General features: G+C 39.9%; 1 protein-coding gene across 4 annotated transcripts in view; it reads left to right on the forward strand.

Annotated features, from left to right (window-relative positions):
• Positions 1-331: 331 nt before the first annotated feature.
• The window catches only part of LOC136882431 (zinc finger protein), a 358,684-nt gene continuing 341,388 nt past the window's right edge, over positions 332-17,627 (forward strand). For 2 of the 4 annotated variants that reach the window (XM_068229552.1, XM_067155075.2), the window contains exon 1: positions 332-511. The gene's annotated coding sequence lies outside the window, so the exon portion shown is untranslated. Of the gene's footprint in view, positions 512-14,323; positions 14,426-15,097; positions 15,120-17,627 lie in introns of those variants that run through there. The other 2 variants (XM_067155076.2, XM_067155077.2) reach the window with 2 other exon arrangements.

Raw genomic sequence — 17,627 nt, forward strand, 5'->3', positions numbered from 1 at the left:
TTAACGCATTTGCAACGGTATAATATATGCCAATATTCAATCTACAGTATCCTATCCACCTGCACCTATTGCAAACTGAACGTCAACAGATCAAAATCTGTTATTCATAACGGCGATCTTGAGACGACTACATCATTTGAATGACAAACGTAGGGGAACACATGCATCTGTGGAATTAGTACTGAAATCTAAATTGTAATTCCTCCTAAGATCACCGTTGCAACATTGCCCACATCAAAGTATTTGAATTTTCCGCCAGTGAATTCAATCGGAGGACTACCGGAGGTCTCCGGAGGAACGAGGAACGCTGTAATCGTATTATCCGATTCAATCAACAGGAGGTCAACCTCCTCTTCACAGCGCTAATTTTGAGCGACTCATTCACGAGCTACCCATCACTACTCCATATAATTGGAGATGGGCTTCTAGTACATCGCGCTGAGAATTAGCTTTTTTCCTGATCGGAGGCAGGTTGGATTCTATGTATTACATCGTTGAGGACAAGGAGTGTGTAATAGGTCAGCTTGGAATGACGACACCGATGCTCAGATGTAATTCGGCTTTAGGACCAATGATTTTGAAATTCATTTATTTGTATTTAGAAATCAACCCCAACATCACGTAGCTTGTAGATAAGTAGAAGTAAAATTAATCTTGCAACATTTTCAGTCGCTTATTATTTTCACAACTTAGTGTGTCACTGATATAGACGTTTAAAGTAAAATAACCTAATGACTGGGTTAAAATCTGAGTTTCGTACTTCTTCAGTACTTGTATAACATGGAACATTTTGAGGTATGCTTAAATAATATTTCATTTATCCCATTCTGGAGGAAAAACAAAGGGAAGTTTCTGGGTTGAACTGGGCGTCCTTATATATTTTCTAAGAGTACAGGTAACCTGCCTGAAAAAATCCATCCTGGAATGAAACCGCGGAGTCTTGTATTTATCAGAATACTAGCTGATGTACCCGCGCTTCGCTACGGGATTCTCAGAAAGACTGACCTTGTGGTTTTCCTAACTGAAGTAAACAAAGGCCATTACAAAAACGTCAGTAGGAAAGTAGCGATGTTATAATAATAATAATAATAATAATAATAATAATAATAATAATAATAATAATAATAATAATAATAATTTCGTGTGGCTATTTCTAGCCGGGTGAAGCCCTTGTAAGGCAGACCCTCCGAAGAGGATGGGCGGCATCTGCCATGTGTAGGTAACTGCGTGTTATTGTGGTGGAGGATAGTGTTGTGTGTGGTGTGTGAGTTGCAGGGATGTTGTGGACAGCACGAACACCCAGTCCCCGAGCCAAGGGAATTAACCATTTAAAGTTAAAATCTCCGACCCGGCCGGGAATCGAACCCGGGACCTCTGGACCAAAGACCAGCACGCTATCCATTTAGCCATGGAGCCGGACAATATTATCGTATAAAATACTCGACCAAATGAAAAACCGCACATTTTCTCACTTCTAACGAACAGTACTACGGTGCCGATCTAACAGTCCAAAGTTCCAGAGCTGGAATGACCAGGCCACAGACATCCGTCATCACTCCTTTGCCATAATTCTCTTAAATATGCTAACTACTCATTCCAATCAGTGCCTCAGAGTACGGATTGAACAGCTCGAATGCTATGATGAACCAGTGTGTTATGTACCAGTAGTAGCAGAAAATTTATGAACCAGAGGAATAGCATCCTAAAGAAGAAAGTTATCCAACGCCCCAGCTACTTCCCGCTAATATTCAGGCAGGTTGTTACACGCGGTACGACCGGGCGAGTTGGCCATGTGGTTAGGGGCGCGCAGCTGTGAGCTTGCATCCAGTGGATTCGAACCCCACTGTCGGCAACCCTGAAGATGGTATTCCGTGGCTTCCCATTTTCACACCAGGCAAATGTTGGGGCTGTATCTTAATTAAGGTCAAAGCTGCTTCCTTCACACTCCTAGCCCTTTCCTATCCCATCGTCGCCATAAGACCTATCTGTGTCTGTGCGACGTAAGGCAATTTTCATCCAAACTATCGTAGATGTGTGGCAACAGAAGACACAATGCCCACCACAACAAACAATGGTCAATGTAATGTTATTGTTGATCAATGTTACGCGCTTTCAATATTGTAGGCCTTCACATTTAGTTTTCTTCCGACTCTGAAATACCACTCTTATCATAGTCGGTACGGTGAAACTGAATAAAACATAAATGGTCGGAAATTGTATTCTCTATAACTTTTGTTATGTAGTACTTTTCGATAGGACCAATAACATAGGTATTTAAAAATTAAATTTTAGGCGTCTTCCCCTAAACTACAATTTCATACAGGGTACATAAAACTGTTTATAGTTTAGACTGTAGTTTCTTATTCCCCGACTCTATATACCTACTTGCATTAAATTCTGTTAACCCGTTCTCTCGTGGCTCGGCGTTGATATGGACTTGGCAACAAAAATACAAATTCCTGAATATCTGTGTTATCAAAGCCGGTACGGCAACAATGTATGACATAAATGATCGGAAATTTAATTCTATATAACTTTGGTTATGTAGTATGTATCGATAGGACCACTAATAATATAAATATTTGATGATTAAATTTCAGGCCTTCCCCTAAACCACCATTTCACTCAGCGTGAGTAAAATGATTTATAGCCTAGATTGTAGGGGCTCATCCCCCGACTTCACATACCGATTTTCATTAAATTCTCTTCAGCCGTTTTCTTGTGATGCGTGTACATACATACATACAGACAGACAGACAGACAGACAGACAGACAGAAATTACGGAAAAGTAAAAAGTGCATTTCCTTGTTGCTATGGACATGACCGATACAGAAATACAATTCTTTTCAAATTCTGAGCAATGTACAGACAAAACTCTTATTTTATATATATAGATTACTTTTATTTTCATTTTGCGATAAAGGTAGCTTTCATGCCACGTGACCAATTTTAAGAATGATATCACATGAATGCCTCGTAGTTTTTATGACTGTACTTAGTTGCGGTGGCGGGGTACAGGTTGACGGGAATTCAACTATAATATTAACACTCGAAGACGCAGTACTTTTTTTTTGCTGTAATCAGGACGAATAGAAATCAGTGGCGGATTTAGTGGGTGGTCTGCAGGACTGCAGCCCTCTCGGTTCTTCACACGTAGTTTACACGAAGCAACATTACATATTCAATAGGGAAATATTGCCAATCCATTCTGCGAGTTCCTTTAACACTTGATTTTCAACTTCGGAATAGTGCAATAATGGAATGCTTCTCTTCACAGGATAATGTCGTACGATTCCACTTCCCTCTCTTGGGACTGCCAGGACATGCTCTGTTATCTGGCCATAAGGCTTTGAATCCACTTCCCCCTTCGTGTGCGCTATAAGGCGCCCGCCAACCCCGCTCTAGCGGTCTACATGCATTGCAGACCAGTGTGTCTTATTTGTTGTCCACCGATCGCGGTAGTAGAAGTTCTAACATTGACATGAGTATTGTTAACTCAGTGCAGTTTTTAAAAACTATCAAACTTAACACTTTAACCCTAAATGAAAAGTGTGATATTAAAGCTCCAGAAACACCTACCCCTGAATTGAAAAATCTCTCAGACTTGTAAGAGCCGTGACAAAGAGTAAACAAGAATTTTCAATCCAGATGTACGGTATATAGTAAACATGAATGGTTGTGTGGGTGCGAAGTTCAAAATGCACTTTTTGGTTTCCTGTGCTTTATTTATGGAAGTGCCAGTGAAGGAGCAAACAGTGCGTGGGTTGATAAGGAGTTTGTGATCTGAAGAGACTTGGTGATAAAATAAAGAAACATAAAATTATCAGAAAAACATGTGAACAGTGTGCTAGACTTAGCTCTTCTAGGTTCCGTAGATGCGCACCAGGGTTTAAGTAAGGCCTACGAGGAATCTGTACAGCGTCATAACAATGAAGTAAGCAAAAATTGGCAAGTAATATCCAGAATAATACACTGTATTAAGTTTTGTGGGTCAAACGAACTGGCGTTGAGAGGACATGAGAGGCCAGACTCCGAGAATCCTGGTATATTTCTTAATTTAATTAAATACAAGAGTGAACTAGACTCTGTTTTAAAGTCACATCTAGAGAGTGCTTCGTGTTTCAAAGGAACATAAAACATGATCCAGGAAGAATTGTTGCATTGTATGCTAGAGGTATGCAGAGAGGCTATTTTGGAAGAGGTATCCGAGTCAGAATTTTTAGCAATCATGGCTGACAAGACGATGGATGTGTCGGATGAATTTCAGCTTGTTCTTGTGATACGGTACTGTGATTCACAAGGTAATGCTGCAGAACCATTTTGGGAATTTTTAATCCTTCTGGTCAAAATGCAGAGATTATTTCAGAATGTATTCTTTTCCAGCTTGGCATTATTCTGAAAGATAAGAAGAATAAACTCATTGCCCAGACGTACGATGGCGCGTCTGTTATGAGTAGTGCCGTCACTGGCATGCAGATGAGAGTTAAGGAAGTGTACCCGTTTTATACATTGCTTTGCATACCAACTTAATTTGATAATGAAGAGAGCTGCTAAGCAAAACACGAAAGCAAGAATGTTTTTTTGCAAATTTGTCTTCAACACCGGCATTCTTTTCCCGATCACCCCAAAGAATGTCTGTTTTAGGTTCTTGTGTGGCTAAATGGATACATGCTGCTGGAGCCACAAGATGGAATTTTAAATCGAGAACAGTCAATAATGTATTCAAGAAAAAGGATACTTTAATTGATTGCTTTAAACTACTGATGGAATCTGAGTCTTCAAGTGACATCACAGTCAGAGAAGCATCTGCTTTGTGCAAGTACCTTCAGGATGAAGAGTTCAACTTCTGGCTGAAATTCTTTCATCATATCATGCATCATGTTGATATTTTACACAATCAGATTCAAAATTGCCAGGCAGATGTAGCAAAAATTCGTTGCCTTGTTTCAAACTTTGTTAAAGCTGTTAATGATGTGAGAAATACAGTACTGAATTCCAATGAAAATTCTGAAACTGGAAATATAAACAAACGACGCCATGTTCAGGAAACTGAGACAAGAGTGTCTGCGGCCAAGGATATATGGGATGTCATCATAACCCAGGCAAATAGCCGGTTTCAATTTACAAATCATCTCCAAGTGTCAACTCTGGTGATGCCATCAAATTTTTCTTCCTTCAAATAAGATTTTCCTGAGAAAGAGCTAAATGACGGTGTATGACTTTTTCCTACTTTTAAATCTAAGAATTTCATTTTTTGTCCGTATTGAACTGACAACGTAAGATAGGAAACTTAAAAGGGTCCACCTTTTCAATACAAATAAATGTTATAAGTTTATTTACAACATATATTTACACTTGGAACTAGTTTCAACGCTATTTGGCGTCATCTTCAGCCAAAATGTGGGAAATAGGCATAGGCGTAAGCATGCAGACATTTACATTATACAAGATGTTAAATCAGTGTGATTAAATAAGAGACATGAAATAGTGAATTACAATGTCAGTTTACAAAATGGTCATGAAGGGTGAGTCAAAATTGTATAAACATGAGTTAGGGCTCAAAAACATAATCACTTAATAAACATATAAACCGCAACAAAACCACGCGGAAGTTCGAGATGATATTGGCATTGGAGATTCAAATTATTTCAGACACTCTTCATTGAATGTTGCCTGCCACGAGTGTATTACAAAACATAGGTTAGATTTTAACAAACACAATCGTCTCAAAAATGCACATAACGTTTTAAAAATATTTTTGGGTTGAGATGAAATTTGGCAGTTAGGGATTGAAATCACTTATTCACTAAGCGTCAATTCAAAACCAGCTGTGAAGGGTGAGGCAAAATTGCACAAGTGTGAGTTTGGACTCGATAAATGCAAAACCTGAAAACACATGCAATATAATGGTTATGAATTTCATGTTTTTGGTCCGTATTGAACTGAGAATAATATATATTTTTTTTTGCTAGTTGCTTTACGTCGCACCGACACAGATAGGTCTTTCGGCGACGATGGGACAAGGAAGGGCTAGGAGTGGGAAGGAAGCGGCCGTGGCCTTAATTAAGGTACAGCCCCAGCATTTGCCTGGTGTGAAAATGGGAAACCACGGAAAACCATTTTCAGGGCTGCCGACAGTGGGGTTCGAACCTACTATCTCCCGAATACCGGATACTGGCCACACTTAAGCGACTGCAGCTATCGAGCTCGGTGAGAATAATATATAAGTAATAATAATAACAACGTAAACGTTTCCACCTTTTCAATACTAAAATATATTCACAAAATTATAAATTACACGGTACTAGTTTCGACCCATCTAGGGGTCATCATCAGGGGGGTGCACTCAGCCGTGCGCAGTAGGTGTTGCATTTTCCTCGCTTAGCGCATGACGTCACGGTGGAACAGCTAACCACGCGGGACCGGGGTAGACCGAGGCAAATTCTTCAGTTATCACATGTATCGGATGTATTTGTTTACCTTTAAAGTGCGTGGGTGTTTAAAAGAGTGTCAGAGGACCTAGTTTCTTTTTTCGTTTGTGCTGTTCAAATACATGGAATCTTTCGGCGTTAAATACATTCTCCCCCAACTTGGCAGGTTCGATCCTGGCTCAGTCCGGTGGTATTTGAAGGTGCTCAAATACGTCAGCCTCGTGTCGGTAGATTTACTGGCACGTAAAAGAACTTCTGCGGGACTAAATTCCGGCACCTCGGCGTCTCCGAAAACCGTAAAAGAGTAGTTAGTGGGACGTAAAACAAATAACATTAATTATTCTTAAATACATTATCACAGCAAGTTTGAATCAAGATTGCCTGGAAAATTTCTTTTCGCGCCTAAGCGGTCTTGGGCATTTTTACGATCATCCATCTCCACCTGATGTGAAAAATAGCATCAGACTGTTGTTGTTAGGAGCCAATTCCAGCGATATTCCTCATTCCAATGAGTCACCTGTAGCTCCTGCCGAAGGAGGAGAATTTGTTACATCGGCTATGTTTGGCAACATCCTCCCGGATATGACAAGCTCTAGATGGATGGCTTTTCCGGCGTTTGCTCTATTAACCAGCGTTTCGTCTTAGGTCTGACACTAGACTCTTCAGAGTGGGCAAACGCCGGAAAAGCCATCCATCTAATTTTTGATCTGATTTTGATATGCTCTATTGGTGGAAAAGAATCTAATTCCCTTCATGGGAACTTAGAATTTCCATATGACAAGCTCTGGCGATGACTGAGGGTGACAAGGATATTAATGACATTGAATTGCAAGCTGTTGATAGTGATGATCTATCCTTACAGGAAAATACTGAGTGTAGTCTGGAGGGATTCAAATACGTTGCAGGGTTCATCGCATATCGCTGCCGAAAATTTGACAGGTCCCTAGGCACGCCTACAGGAGATTTGTTGATACCACATGATGACCCAAGTCTGGGGTGGGTACACGTGCTGTTTTGGGAAGGTTTGCTCGTCCCTTCCGATAGTTTTATGGAAATTATCACTAAATTCGAACTGATATTTGCTGAAGTTCACGGACGAACATATTTGAACAGGGAACCAGAAGTTGTGAACAATATGTTTGTGAAGTTGAAAAGCCGTTTTCCTGATGTCCATCCACAAGTCTTGAAATCATGTGCTAAGATCCGAACCTTACTCCGTTTGCGTTGGTTGGCTGCAAAACAGAAATAAAACAATAGAGGCTTCCCGTAATAATTAATTAATGTTATTTGCTTTATGTCCCACTAACTACTGTTATGGTTTTCGGAGACGCCGAGGTGCCGGAATTTTGTCCCGCAGGAGTTCTTTTACGTGCCAGTAAATCTGCCGACACAAGGCTGACGTATTTCAACACCTTCAAATACCACCGGACTGAGCCAGGATCGAACCTGCCAAGTTGGGGTCAGAAGGCCAGCGCCTCAACTGTCTGAGCCACTCAGCCGGCAAAGAGGCTGCCCGTAAGCGAAAAACGAGAATGTGGCATTTATCAACAAAGTAAATGTCAAGAAATGTTCGTTACCGTTGTATTTGTTGTTTTAAACTTCGTGTGCAAAGCCACGGGACCTTTGCCTTATGCGCAGAACTCGGAAAAGAACTTATTTCATACCCTGTCTCGCTTTCATTGACTACGATTCGAACTGTAGCCCTTTTGATGAAAATCGGATAGATAGTGAATATACTAGACTGCGATACTCTTCTAGACTTATGTTAACGGAAAGAAAGACAAACCGTTTATTTGGTGCTAGCGTTCCAAGACTTGAAGTTATTACATATCGCAATGTATCCTGTAAGTTTTCACCGTGAAGTGTTGAACAAATTAACAGTGTTTGTGATATAAAACAAAACCCATCTGTTAGTCAGAGTGAGGTGAAGATTCCATGAATTTCGTCAACATCATCTTCACTGAGGTAAGAGTGAATAACAGTAAATAAAAATAGTCTTATTTGTCCCGAATCTGTTGATTTAAACCTAACATATCGCGCACTTCTAAATACATCTTATTTTGTAGCGCTACGATGTTATACGTACTTTATCTTGTACAGAATGTATGTTTCTATAGAATACATTGTATGACGTTCAAAAATTCTAAAATATCACTACAGTATATTATTAAAATGTGAAACATTACCCGCACGCTAATACAGTCTGCCGTCAGCGGCTACCAGCGATGTTCCATGGTGACGTCACAGCGACAGCCAATGGCAGCCCGTAACGCGGAATGACTAACCTTACTGTTCTCTATGAACCTTGGGTCATCATCAGCCGTATTGGAGCAAAGATCACTTTTGGCGAAATCCTAAGAAAATGTTATTTTAAAGAATAACAAGTGAAATGAGATGTTATTATGGTAATAGTTAATAATACAAGGAATATACACTGACTGACAGTGACAATGCAACACCAAGGAGGAGTGGTTAGAAAGGGATGAAAGTTGGGGAAAATACAGAGACGGCACGGATGAATAATTGATGTTTATTTCAAACAGATATGCAGGTTACACAATGCGCACGGCATCGACTCAGTAGGATGTAGGACCACCGCGAGCGGCAATGCACGCAGAAACACGTCGAGGTACAGAGTCAATAAGAGTGCGGATGGTGTCCTGAGGGATGGTTCTCCATTCTCTGTCAACCATTTGCCACAGTTGGTCGTCCGTACGAGGCTGGGGCAGAGTTTGCAAACGGCGTCCAATGAGATCCCACACGTGTTCGATTGGTGAGAGATCCGGAGAGTACGCTGGCCACGGAAGCATCTGTACACCTCGTAGAGCCTGTTGGGAGATGCGAGCAGTGTGTGGGCGGGCATTATCCTGCTGAAACAGAGCATTGGGCAGCCCCTGAAGGTACGGGAGTGCCACCGGCCGCAGCACATGCTGCACGTAGCGGTGGGCATTTAACGTGCCTTGAATACGCACTAGAGGTGACGTGGAATCATACGCAATAGCGCCCCAAACCATGATGCCGCGTTGTCTAGCGGTAGGGCACTCCACAGTTACTGCCGGATTTGACCTTTCTCCACGCCGACACCACACTCGTCTGCGGTGACTATCACTGACAGAACAGAAGCGTGACTCATCGGAGAACACGACGTTCCGCCATTCCCTCATCCAAGTCACTGTAGCCCGGCACCATGCCAGGCGTGCACGTCTATGCTGTGGAGTCAATGGTAGTCTTCTGAGCGGACGCCGGGAGTGCAGGCCTCCTTCAACCAATCGACGGGAAATTGTTCTGGTCGATATTGGAACAGCCAGGGTGTCTTGCACATGCTGAAGAATGGTGGTTGACGTGGCGTGCGGGGCTGCCACCGCTTGGCGGCGGATGCGCCGATCCTCGCGTGCTGTCGTCACTCGGGCTGCGCCTGGACCCCTCGCACGTGCCACATGTCCCTGCGCCAACCATCTTCGCCACAGGCGCTGCACCGTGGACACATCCCTATGGGTATCGGCTGCGATTTGACGAAGCGACCAACCTGCCCTTCTCAGCCCGATCACCATACCCCTCGTAAAGTCGTCTGTCTGCTGGAAATGCCTCCGTTGACGGCGGCCTGGCATTCTTAGCTATACACGTGTCCTGTGGCACACGACAACACGTTCTACAATGACTGTCGGCTGAGAAATCACGGTACGAAGTGGGCCATTCGCCAACGCCGTGTCCCATGTATCGTTCGCTACGTGCGCAGCACAGCGGCGCATTTCACATCATGAGCATACCTCAGTGATGTCAGTCTACCCTGCAATTGGCATAAAGTTCTGACCACTCGTTCTTGGTGTTGCATTTGCTCTGTCAGTCAGTGTACATACTAAGAGGTTTTTAACAAGGAATAAAGTATAAATGGGGTGTTGTAAAAATTATAATCGTGGAAATCAGTAAGTTCTTGTATTGAAATGACATATATAAAAATTATATATGACTTAGGAAGAGGGCTTAAGGTGGGGCTGAAGGGTGTGGGAGAAGGTGTAATTGTCTTGGAAAAGTACCTTTGATTAAATTTAGGATTGAGTTTAAGTTGGCTGCATTATCAGATACCACGAGCACACTAACGCAATAAAATACAACAGGTTTTCAGCCATCGGCCAACACATGCAAGATTATAACCATAATTTCACCAATATTGAACAAGACATGGACATCCTCGTATTAGCAAACAAGGGCCCTTTACTCAACATAATGGAAAATTACTACATACACCTAGACCAATACTTTAATTGCAGTCACAATCTCAATGAAATCTCAGAGAAACCCAACATACTCTTCGATCTATTTATCACTTTCCTCAGAAACAATAATGCAGCCAACCTAAACTCAATCCTAAATTTAATCAAAGGTACTTTTCCAAGACAATTACACTTTCTCCCGCACCCTTCAGCCCCACCTTAAGCCCTCTTCCTAAGCCATATATAATTTTTATATATGTTATTTCAATACAAGAACTTACTGATTTCCATGATTATAATTTTTACAACACCCCATTTATACTTTATTCTTTGTTAAAAACCTCTTAGTATGTATATTCCTTGTATTATTAACTATTACCATAATAACATCTCATTTCACTTGTTATTCTTTAAAATAACATTTTCTTAGGATTTCGCCAAAAGTGATCTTTGCTCCAATACGGCTGATGATGACCCCTAGATGGGTCGAAACTAGTACTGTGTAATTTATAATTTTGTGAATATATTTTAGTATTGAAAAGGTGGAAATGTTTACGTTGTTATTATTATTACTTATATATTACGTGCAATATACTCGAAACTGTAGGTTCGCGATGAATTTGGCACATAAACGTCTGCATTCACTCATTCATTGAATGTCACTGGTGCGAGTGTAGTTCAAATACAAGTTATTATTTAACAGAATCAAGCCTCTTAAAATTGCACGTGACATTTGAACCCATGGTGAGAGATGAACTTGGCAGTAAAGGTTCGAATTTGTAGATATTCAGTAATGCCACTTCAAAACAGTCCATGAAGGGTGAAACAAAAGCTATAACTCACACGAGTTAGGACTCATTAAATACTAATTTCAAATACATATAACATATTCAAATTTTCGTAAGTACAAGGTGAAATTGGCAGTTAAAGAATTAAAATTTTGTAGGCACTTCTTCGTCAGATGCCATATAGGTCAAGCGCAGCATAAGTATGAGAACAGGGCTCAACATATCCAAACTTGTACAAATGCATATAACATATTTAAATTCAAGTGTGAGATGAACATGGTAGTTAAAGAATCACATTTGTTGAGGGTGTAGTAAACATATTCAGCTCGACAAGAATACAAAATTCGAATTATGTAAGACGCTCCTCCGAGAGTTTAGAAGTTGACTGTACTAATACTTGTGGTCTATTGTTGCAACGTTACATGTAGGGTGGGGGCAGTTTCTATAATGTTCACAGTTCATTGCGGGACGTAAGGCGGTAAAGCTATGGCACGAGATGAGCTCGTATTTGAACTACACTCGCACCAGTGACATTCAATGAATGAGTGAACGCAGACGTTTATGTGCCAAATTCATCGCGAACCTACAGTTTTAAGTGTGTTGCATGTGTTTTCAGGTTTTGCATTTATCGAGTCCAAACTCATGCTTGTGAAATTTTGCCTCACCCTTCACAGCTGGTTTTGAATTGATGCTTAGTGAATAAGTGATTTCAATCCCTAACTGCCAAATTTCATCTCAACCCAAAAATATTTTAAAAATGTTATGTGCATTTTTGAGACGATTGTGTTTGTTAAAATCTAACCTATGTCTTGTAATACACTCGCAGCAGGCAACATTCAATGAAGAGTGTCTGAAATAATTTGAATCTCCAATGCCAATATCATCTCGAATTTCCGTGTGGTTTTGTTGCGGTTTATATGTTTTTTTAAGTGATTATGTTTTTGAGCCCTAACTCATGTTTATACAATTTTGACTCACCCTTCATGACCATTTTGTAAACTGACATTGTAATTCATTATTTCATGTCTCTTATTTAATCACACTGATTTAACATCTTGTATAATGTAAATGTCTGTATGCTTATGCCTATGCCTATTTCCCACATTTTGGTTGAAGATGACGCCAAACAGTGTCGAAACTAGTTCCAAGTGTAAATATATGCTGTAAATAAACTTATAACATTTATTTGTATTGAAAAGGTGGACCCTTTTAAGTTTCCTATCTTACGTTTTTCCTACTTTTGACAAAGAAAAACTACAAACGGAACTATCTGTTTTACACTTCAGAGAAGAATTCAGATCACTGTCTGATGCTATCCAGCTGCTTCAGTTCATCACCTCGAACAATCTTCAGTCATCATTTTCAGAAGTAGTGAAACTTCTTCGCATTGCAGCAACTCTGCCAACTACCACGAGTGAACCAGAAAGGTGTTTCTCAGCCATGAAAAGGACAAAAACGTACCTTGCAGCACTATGGGTGAAGAAAGACTGACAGCTCTGGCAATGCTGTCGATGGAAACTACTTTGATGAGAAATATACAAAATTTCAACGAGGAGGTTATCAACATATCTTCAACCTACAAGTCTCGCCGAATGCAGCTCATCTATAAATAACTTGAAATTCAGTAATTAATATATGCAGCAAACCCCTCCCCCCACTAGTGTTCAATGCACGAGCTGCCACTGATAGAAATGAATAGTGTGACAACTTCCTCTGAATCACATGTTAACAGACATAGTGTACATGTTCTCCACCACCTGCAGCACTGCTGTCGATAAAAGTCCATGTACGTGCTCTTTTTGTCGGCTTAATGTGGAAGTGTGTAAACAGTTTGTGGTCTTTTTCGGTAGTTTTATACGTGCAAAATATCTGGTATTAACTTTTCGTGAATTGAAAAGTGAAAAAGATTAAACATTTGAGAAGTAGGGCGTATACTTTGGCATGTGCTTCAATTTACTAACACATGTGAATATGCCTACAACTTGCTATGTCCAGGGTTGCAAGTCGGGTTACGATAAACATTCAAATGAAAAAGGGAATTTTTTTCACCCGCAAAGGATCGCACTCTGTTCTCAATGTGGTCAAAGCCTATCCCATGCCAAGATCTGCCTTTAAGTGATATTACCCTTAACATAATTTTGCAGTCAGATTAGAGCCATGGCAAAAGCTGTTGTCAAAGAGAATTCCAAAATCGTAAGTACAGCTCGGGAAAAGAATTACAGCTAGCTTACCTTTGATCAGCCACTATTATCAAGTTGGGAAGACGAACAAATAGTTCCTTTCACCAGTTCAAAAATGAATGTTTTTCAACACCTCTGTGGGTATATTGTTAAACATGCAAGCAAAGTGACAGATTTTACAGCATTTAGTGGTTCTCTGCAAAACAATGCAGAGGAGTCCGGCTCCATGGCTAAAGCTGACCTTTGGTCACAGGGGCTTCAGGTTCGATTCCCGGCAGGGTCAGGAATTTTAACCATCATTGGTTAATTTTGCTGGCACGGGGGCTGGGTGTATGTGTTGTCTTCATTATCATTTCATCCTCATCATGATGCGCAGGTCGCCTTGTCAAATCAAAATACCTCCATCTGGCGAGCCAACTTGTCCCTGGATACTCCCGGCACTAAAAGCCATACGCCATGTTATTTAATACAGAAGAGATACAGGTATTTCTGATTTGACGAGGAATTAATTATCATTTTTGTTTTCTCATGTAGAGGAAGTTGTGAGAAACTTTGGTGTACAAAAAGCATTATGAGGATAAATATTTCAAGACTGCTGGGATAGTTTACCTCCAATTACTGTTTCTTATGGACTTGGGTGCTGTACTGAACATGCTCAGGACTTGGTACCAAAATTAATTTTCCATTACATACGATACCGATTTTATTTCAGAGTAAAAGAAGTAAGGAATGAAATGCAGGCTCATACGACCACAAAACATACCCAGAAAATGTCAAATGTGTCCAGTTAACAGTCTGATGGGGTGAAGTGCTGGTAAGATTCATTAAGCTGAGCACATTAACATATAATTTAAGTGGTTATATGGGAATTAAATGTGTATGACATACCGGTACGCAACAATCATGTGGGTGCCTGTAGAGTTATAATATGTTTATATTACATAGCATGTACACTAACAGTTGAACATAGGTTTTTAAGGTTATAACTGATAATTGTACCTGAGTTTGATTTCGGAGTGAATTAATGAAAGATCATGTAGCCCTGTAGACACATACACGTTTGAGATATTCGTTAAGATACTGACGAACCAATTTTAGAAGTAATGTCATTAAATTATTACTAAGTACAAAGTATTTCCTACGTACTTTTCACATATTACATTCAAAACAACAAACACTATATCTTAATTTGAACAAAAACACAGTCTCCCATAAACACAGTCATCGGTCAGTAAACATAAGGCTCAATCCTAAAACATCCCAATAATTTACTCACGGTTTAAAACATTTATTTGAACAATAAATTCCAAATTAAATCACATCAGTTCTCATTTAGAATCACATGTTCAGAGACAGCTGATCACCTATCTACACCAGCGCCATGTAGTGTAGGAATATATCAACCAGCAGAAGTCATCATACAATGCATTTCTATTCGTCCTGTTGTAATGTCGCCGATATTTTAATGGAGTTGCAGGCTCTTAGTATAAAATCTGACAAAAATATTGGTGAGTTTTACATCTATAAAACAGTATATTGTTTTATTTACAAAATTAGGAGGAATAAGGATTTTTATAATGAAACAGTAATTTATCTTCCAAATAAACTTAAGAAGTAAACAACTAATTTTTAATATTATTAATTTTTACCAAACTTAACTATATGTCATCTCATTACATTTAGGTTTTAAATTTTATAAACGTACATGAAAAGGACCATAATTAAATAGCGAATAGTTTAGTATATGCTATGTATGATGGATGATCAAAAACTAAGGTTACAAGGCTGATATTCCTGGAGTTTCATCTGTTATAGAGAAATAGTAGTGTGCGGTAATTCTAGTACATGCGGTTAGCAACTGTTTCTGCCACCCGCTACCAACAGAGCTAGTTGTAGGTAAACACAAATGATGACTCGTTTGGAAAACTGGTCTCACGAAGAAATCCGCTCAGTTATTCGATTTCTGCGGGTGAAACATGTAATTGCAGGGGACATTCAGCGTCAGCTAGAGGTTTACAGAGAGACTGTAATGTCGCGTCAGCATGTCACAGAATGGTGTTGAAAATTTTCGGCCGGGAGTGTAAAGGTCACCGAAGAGGATAGCAGTGGCTGATCCAGCACAGCATCAACATATTTGATCACAGTTTGTGTGGACGAGCTGATTCAGAACAACAAGAGGATCACCTAGGAGGGCGACGATTCGCTTCAGATGGGGATGTGAAAGACTTCATGACAATGTGGCTGAATATGCAATGACAGGATGTTTACCAGGAGGGAATATTCAAACTCATCCCACAAATCTACAAGTGCCTAAATGGTTAAGGAGACTACGTTTTAAAAAATAACCTAATATATGTACTATCAGTACTATATCAAATAAGGTGCACACGCTTCCCTGCAGGTTTCGTAACCGTACTTTTTTGATTACCCTTCGTATATAGGCTATAATACTGAACTGATCCAGAAAAGTATACAGCAATTTACACAAGAGTTTTTTCGCACAACTTGTTCACTTCACTCTTGAGTCACTTGGTTGGGTCTTCCTCTTTACTCCATTCTTACGAAGTCTTCCTAAGTTTGCTAGTTTATGATAAAAACCCGTGGTGGATTCCATCATTAGCTCTACACCCTTTACACAAGTATATAGATCACCAGTACTTTTCTTTCAAGCAAACAACATGCAGGCGCTTGTTATTCTATAGCAATTCTTTGGGGACATGAGACGGGTCTGCTGTATGACCTACTGGCCCCGAAACCGGTAAAGGAACAGGGTGCATGTATGGCGTCATATTTGCACGACGTACTTGTGTAGTAGCAGGTTTCGGGCGGAGAGAAACTAAAATTAAAATAGAGAAATAAATATGCTTACTTGATTAAAGTCACTTATATATATTTAACAAAGCCGAGCTTTCTTGCCAAATTACATTGGCCTACTTCAGGGCATGTGAAAGTCTGTCTCTGAGAGTGACCAAAGAAATTCTTTGAAAGAATATGGAATCACAACCATACTACCCACGGCCCCCCAAGTAACTGGACTGAGGGATTGACACACACTGCTGTGGTGGATGGGTGGGAAATTACTAATTCACCGCCATCTGTCGACACTTTCTTGAGTGTGTTGCACTGTGCCATGGTGGTGTTATGCATATATTTCTTGAGTACAGGTCTCCTATATCACACCTGTAAAAGAATTCTATGCTCAAATTCTGAGGGAAGCCAGATAGAAAGATATGCTCTCAAATAATATCAACTGGGAAGACGGCTTCAAGTTATCAAATACAAGTAGGTCTGTCCACTAACTTCTCTACTCGGCTAACATATTACTTGGTAGTTTGATATTTAAAAATCATATATATGCAGATACCTAGTACATTATCACTAAGACAGTAACACAGATAGCATTGCAAATGTTTACCACAAAAGGTGTATTGTCCATTTAGTACATCTTCCATGATTTTTACTTTAACATTCCTCTGCTTGCCTGTTTGAGCAAGACCATCTGCAATACTTGGTTCATGTCTGACAAGATACTGTGCCAGTCAAAAAAGATTTCAGTCTTCTGTAAAGTTCTGTACTCGTTCTGTAAACAATCCACAAAAACTAAACGTAAACAGAAATTTTGAGCAACTTGCTATATTTTGCAATAGTGTCCTCATCTTGTTTACATACTCCTGTGAACAGAGGGTGAAATACTATACAGTGAAAAGCAAAGTTCTCTGCATCCAGAAGTATTGATATATTTCATTTCTTTAAAGAATTGTGCTAATTATAATTTCATATTCTGTCTGATTGGTTGCTGTAATATATATATGTATGTAGTTGGTTCATCATTTTTAATGAATCTACCTGACAGAACCTTGATAGACCAATAATTTGTTTAATTTTAATGTTTATTGCATTCAGTCTTCGCCATAAAAAGTGTGCTTCGACAACAGTCTGCCAATTTGGAATACTATTGCTCATAACCGAAGCAAACCCTGTGACTATCAATGGTTTTCAGTGGATCACAACCTAAT

This window comes from Anabrus simplex, chromosome 10 (assembly GCF_040414725.1).
Source record: "Anabrus simplex isolate iqAnaSimp1 chromosome 10, ASM4041472v1, whole genome shotgun sequence".
In the NCBI taxonomy this organism is placed as follows: Eukaryota; Metazoa; Arthropoda; class Insecta; order Orthoptera; family Tettigoniidae; genus Anabrus; species Anabrus simplex.